At 36.6% G+C, this 6,452-nt stretch overlaps 1 pseudogene; it reads left to right on the forward strand.

Annotated features, from left to right (window-relative positions):
• The first annotated feature begins 3,237 nt into the window (after window positions 1–3,237).
• On the forward strand, window positions 3,238–4,615 carry LOC146148581 (uncharacterized; annotated as a pseudogene).
• The last annotated feature ends 1,837 nt before the right edge of the window (window positions 4,616–6,452 follow it).

Consider the following 6,452-nt stretch of genomic DNA (forward strand, 5'->3'; position numbering starts at 1 on the left):
CGAACCCAAATCAGTTTTGTTTTTCAGGTTTATGCAAAACTCATAAAAATGCTTTGATATTTTTGTCATTTGAACAAGCAAACAAACAAATCTTCAAGACGGTGGTTATTTTAAAATACAACGTAAAAATTATTTCAAAAATTAACAAGACCTAGCTATCGAAATAGGAAATGAGACCATTGCAAATCACAAGCGTAATAAGACAGCAAATACTGTTCAATACATTTGTCCAAATAAGAGATAAACAACTACCGTTATATAATGCAAAAACAAAGTTCGAGCTGAGCCTTAATGCGATAAACTAGACCTGGTTGGTTATCTGCAAGCTCGTGTATACCATATATTGCTTTAATGAATACATAAAACAAGTTTTAACTGAACGACACTATAGCTTTTTTGAATTTTATAAACACGATTTATGTGCATTTTAATCGACTTTGACTTGAAAAAATTTTGACGAATTTTGACCTAACGTGTAAATTTTGACAATATTTTGACTTTTTTTGACAAGTCAAAAAATAATCGCCCTACTAATCATCTATTGCGAGGGGTTAGGCTACAATTTTCAGGACTTTGACCGGCTTCAGAAATTTTAGGCAGTCTGCAAAACCGCAAAAAATAATAAAAATTGGCGCCTCCGGCGCGTTTAATCGTTATTCACTTTTTTTCTATTGGCTCCAATTTTGCTGAGGTTGTCTATTGTCGATCGACATACATTTCGTAGGTGTGCCACCAAATTGTTTTAGCTCTGTTGGTGTACCGCAGTAGAAAACCGGAGCACTGTTCTAGACCCGCGCAAGTAATCTTTTATGTTGAGCAAACGACAAAACTGGTTGCATTATCAAGTTAAATATTCGCTAAAAATGCAGTGTAGTGTTATGTTTTAGTATGCATGAAACTATAAAGCCCAATGCACACCGCCGTCGTTATAACTCTAACTCTAACTTCAAAAACTCTTACTCTAACTCTTACTTAAAAATGTCCGCACATTTTTAAGCCATTTTGAAATGTGCGCACATTGTGAAAAAAAGTACGCACATTTTTAAGACATTTTAAAATGTGCGCACATTGTGAAAAAAAGTGCGCACATTTCTGAAGGCAGTTCAAAATGTGAGCACATTGTGAAAAAAAGTGGCGCTCATTTTTGAAGGCAGTTTAAAATGTGCGCACATCTTTAGCATATTTTGGCGTGCACATTTTTGCGCTCATTGTGCAAAATAACGCCACGTCCCCAGTTGCCGAACTAGTAGGATTCAATCCTACTTCGTCGGGCGTCGTTAGCACGTCGGGAAGCTCTTTGTGGGAAAAAAAATTGACTCAATAGTTTGGGCTAATGTCACGGTATTATTTTTACCAGTTGAAGCCTTTGCAACTGTAAACACTAAATGTCGTTATGATATAAGTAAAAGTAGTGATGGTATTATGATTTATGCAACATATAAACACAAAGTAAACAGGATGAAATGCAAACTTTAGACAAAGCAATATTATGCAATTCTGACATTTTTTAGATGTGTATGGGTTGATGATATGTTTTAAAAAATAGACCTAGTTCAAAATAGTTTTATGATATACTACAGTAAGTAACTCATCTCAAACAAAAAACAACACACCATATTTGAAAGATATTGAGTCCAAATCCAAAGCGAAAATTCATTTTGACACATTGGTGTGAGTTTGCTTTTTAGTGACTAAATCATCCCAATCATGTTTTTAGGTTTATTTAGCACCATTTTACCACAAAAAAACTTTCCTAGTCACTTTGTGTCAAATATATAACTGATGTGCTACATTTTGCAAGGAACACATGAGCACTTTAGACTGTTCTTGACTCGAAAGGTTTTTAACGTCTATTTACTCGTGGAGTAAATTTTTAGCATGGCTTGGTCCAAGCAATCACTTAAAACAGACTTTAAATCTGTTGTTTCGGACAATATGCAAAAGTGTGCCTACGCCACCTTTTAAATCGAAAATTTTAGCAATTCAAACCAAATAAACGCAGTGTTCTTTTGAATGACGCCATGTTATGACGTAGCTTTGTAACGTCGCCGCTAAAAATGCATTAAACTTTAGCATTTTGATTGCTGCGACCCTTGTACAATTTTAATTTGTTTAGGCTCGGTGTTGATATGTTTGGTTTTAGTAACATGCACAACAGGTTCTAACAGAGAGGTGTACACTGCCTCCCGATTTCGCATTGAAATTTGCGGCGATAAAATATGTTGTGTTGTAAGAGCAATATTTGTTTTACTTAGAGAAGCATCTTTTTAAAAGGCAAGTCGCACGCGCGGCTTATTTTCCCCGTGACAATAAAACACGCAGCATGATTCCAAGTGGCTTCGTCGCTTCGCGAGTTTAACAAAGCAATCGAATATGGAATCTTTTTAACCGCTAGATAGGAGTAGATAGCCACAGCAAACTAAAACGATTGTGTCACATTGTCCCCCAATCAAAGGCCCATAGGGGCGTAGACTCATAAACCTCTTAAGCAAACTTACATACCAATCTATGTCTGAATTTTCGAAAGTTCTACGATGTATACTTTTTCTATAAAGCTTCGGACAAATACCGGTCTAAAACATACCAAGCAAACCATAACAACCAAAAAGAATGAGAGCAAAAACAACATATGTCCCGAAAATAAATTTTTGGCCCATATAATTAAATCACACTTCGGGTATAGAAACGTAAAATTGGCGCGAAAGGGGTCAAGACTACAGCAATTACACAAAATTAAAGCACCTAAAACTTGTTTAGGGGAGACCGGGGCGTAAAGTAACACGGGTCGATTGTAACACTCTAAATTGCGCCACCAATGGACACGCTGAAATCACGTGATTAACAATGCGCATGCGCCTTTCGGTTCATTCCCGCCATTAAAAGTTTGAGCAGACTACGTGCAGTACAAACAAAGTTGTGGACAAAAACATATATTTCAGTATTTCAGGTAAGAAAGTATTTTTTTTCTTTTTTTAGTTTTTGTTAGTGTTGTTTAACCCTTTAACTTTAAAAATTGAAAAGCATGCAATCGGATTTAGCAATTATTATAGTTTATTGTTGCATACTTTATGAACTAGCCAGTTGACTGGGCAAGTGGTGAACGAAGGTAATTAATGGCTGACAGGGGCTTGGGTCGGTTGTAACAAAATTGATGGGGCTGGTTGTAACATTTGAAAGCTGTTACAACTGACCCCGGCGAAACAGTATAATGTACAAAATCTTTAAATATTTTCAGCTATGGTGAGAAACTTTAAACGAAAAACTGACAGAGGTACTAGACCTGTGCAAGAACTTGCAAGAGCTGCGAACGATGTGAAAAACCAAGGAAAATCTATTCGATCAGTAGCAAACGAATATTCTATTTGCCATGTCACGTTGTCTCGATTTTGTAAAGCAAAACAGAAGTTAGAAGATAAAGGTTCAAATGAACTGCCTCCTGTTGGTTACCGCAGTGCTACTCAAGTATTCACGGAGTCGCAAGAAAAGGAGTTGACGAAGTATCTCTTGATGTCAGCGGATGCTTCTTACGGATTGTCTCCAAAAAATGTAAGATATTATACTTACTACATTGCTTTTTGGTTTTGTAGAATCGATGATATCATTTCTAAATCACATAAATTATAAGTAGACTGTACCTAAAATTTTGGAAATAAAGTTTAATTTTTTTAGTTTCGAGAATTCGCTGACGAACTTGCAGTGAAATACAAGTGCAGTCATCCCAAGAGTTGGGAAGAGAATGGTAAAGCCGGAGCGGATTGGTTTACTGGCTACATCAAAAGAAACCTAACGCTATCAATACGAAGTGCAGAGGCAACGAGTCTGTCAAGGGCTACGAGTTTTAACAAACACAATGTCGGTGTGTTTTTCTCAAAACTAGATGGCGTGCTTTCAAAGCATGAGTTAAATGGTAACGATATTTCGAATGTCGACGAAACAGGTATTACCACTGTTCAAGTGCCTAACCGTATTATCGCAAAACGAGGGTCAAAACAGGTCGGTGCTTTCACCTCAGGTGAGAGGGGCACGTTAGTCACCCTTGCCTGTGCAATAAACGCAAAATTTGCCTCCAGCTCTCATTGGAACATCTTTGTTGTCTCAACATGGTCTACAACCAGCTCTTCTGTCTTCGCATTCCACAGGATCGGGCTTCTTACGTCAAACTCCATCAACTTCTTCTGCATGCGAGCCTCATTCTAAATTTAGTCCTGAAGAACTTCGTCCATTGCCAAAAGCACCACCAAGACAAATAGTTGGATCCAAACGAAAAAAGATGTAAGCAGAAATTTTAACGGATACGCCAGTCAAGAAAGTAATGGAACAGACGGAGAGACAGAAGCCTGCTAAAGCTAAAAGAAAAATAATTCTGCCCAAAAAGTCAACACAAAACAAACAAAATAAATTTAAACAACCCAAGAAAAAGCGAGCCACGCTAACTGATTCTTCGGACGACGAAGAAAATTTATGTTTGGTATGTATGGAACATTTCACAAATTCTAAAACAAAATAGGTTTGGATTCAATGTGTCAGATGTCACTTGTGGGCCCACAAAGCGTGCACCCCCGACATGAATTATTCGTATTTATGTCACAACTGCGACTCGGATGATGAAAACTAATTTTTTGGATAACTATGGTAACCGTACTATACGATGTTGTCTCATGTGCATGCACAATTGCACATATGCTACGCACAATGTACAGTAGTTTACGATATGTTTAGGGAACGTATTATTTTTGCTAACTTTTTTTTTGAGTTGCCAATTTGTTGTCAGCACCAAAAACAACCAATTTTGTATAAGCTATAGTTTAGTAATCATGCCCATCCAAGACTGCAGTTTTAGCTGTAGGCTTGTTGAACTTAACAGTAATCTAAATTTGTTTGAGTAGTAATCCTGTCCTTTTGCAACTCATCACCCAACCTGAGACCTACAGCTTGATAGTAGCCCTTTTGCTCTATCGTAGGCTAACTCTTTCTGTTACATATGTACCTTTTGAGTTTGACATTTCGTTGAAATATAACAATAAAAATACATTTCCAATGTGTTTATGCGGTTGTTTTTATTTGTTACAATTTGCCCCATCATGTGTTACAACCGACCCGCGTGCACGGAGCACGTTGTACCACATTTTTTGTCTTTTTTAAAAGGTCACAACTTTTGCCGTGAACAAGATATTTTTATAGAACCTGCGGCAACTTATTGCTAAACAATTGTATTTTTGTATGGCGAAGGTTTTATTTTATTTATTCAAAAGATAAACAAGTTATAAGACAATATGTCAAAATTGTATCAACACGCCCCGGTCTCCCCTACCTACCTACTTTAGCAAATAATATTTATTTTGTGATTACCATATCTTTGATATAACATTTGCCTTCCAGGATGTTGGCAGGCGAGGCACTGCCTCCCCTGACTGCAAGTCCCTGATTTTACACAGTTGCAGCCATTTAATAAATATAAATTAATGTAGGCATTTTTACATGTATAAAATTATTACCTACGTCATACGTTCAAACACAAACTTTCGTACGATTAGCATCCAAATGTTTTAAGTTTTGGCTTTTGGTGCAGATGTGTCTATTGCAGTTTTACATATTTTGGCGGCACCCCTACTTTGGTTAGTTTGTCGACTCGTTTTTTAGGTTTGTTTATTTTCGGCGGGATACGTCGAAGTATTAAATAAATAAAAGGTAGAATACTTTGTGTTTTTGCTAGGAGGAATTGACAGTATCTGTGCTTGTAAAGGAGAAATATGAAAAAAACTTTGAGAACCACTGTGTTAACCCATAAAGAACATAAAAGGCGTCATTATAACGTTATAGGCACTACACTTTTTCCTGGATATTTTAGGGGGAACTACCTGGAACCTTTTCGTGTGGACCTAACAAAAAAACCTTCTGTTGCAATTACTTTAAAGCAGTGTTTCTTAACCTTTTTAGCGCTCGTACCCTTTGAGCTTTCATGAATTTTTTTCGTACCCCTCTATCTACAATGGCCGACGAAAGTAAATAAAATTGTAATAATATGAATTAAACACAATGCATTTATAACTTACGCGTTGAATGCATGCATTAACTACAGTCTTGTAAGTTCAACAATATTTACAACACACAAACAATCAGTCAATTTACTAATGGCTTATTTAAAATAGGTTCTTCTGGCATATATTTCTTCAACCAACGTTTCGGCTTACTATACGGCAAGCCTTCGTCAGGGACTGACATACATAGCCAACAGGACGCAAAATAAAATGACACAAAGAAAAAAGAAGATAAAAATGTGCGAGACGCGTTTAAAATACACAGCGATAAATATTTTGAACTTTGTTTTATCGCTGTGTATTTTGAAAGCGTCTCGCACATTTTTATCTCCTTTTTTCTTTGTGTCATTTTATTTTCCGTTGTTGCTTTTTGTAAATTGCGCATTCTTCACAAATAGGCCTAAACAGCACATA

Source organism: Ascidiella aspersa, chromosome 4 (assembly GCF_963924565.1).
Source record: "Ascidiella aspersa chromosome 4, kaAscAspe10.2, whole genome shotgun sequence".
Taxonomy (NCBI): Eukaryota; Metazoa; Chordata; class Ascidiacea; order Phlebobranchia; family Ascidiidae; genus Ascidiella; species Ascidiella aspersa.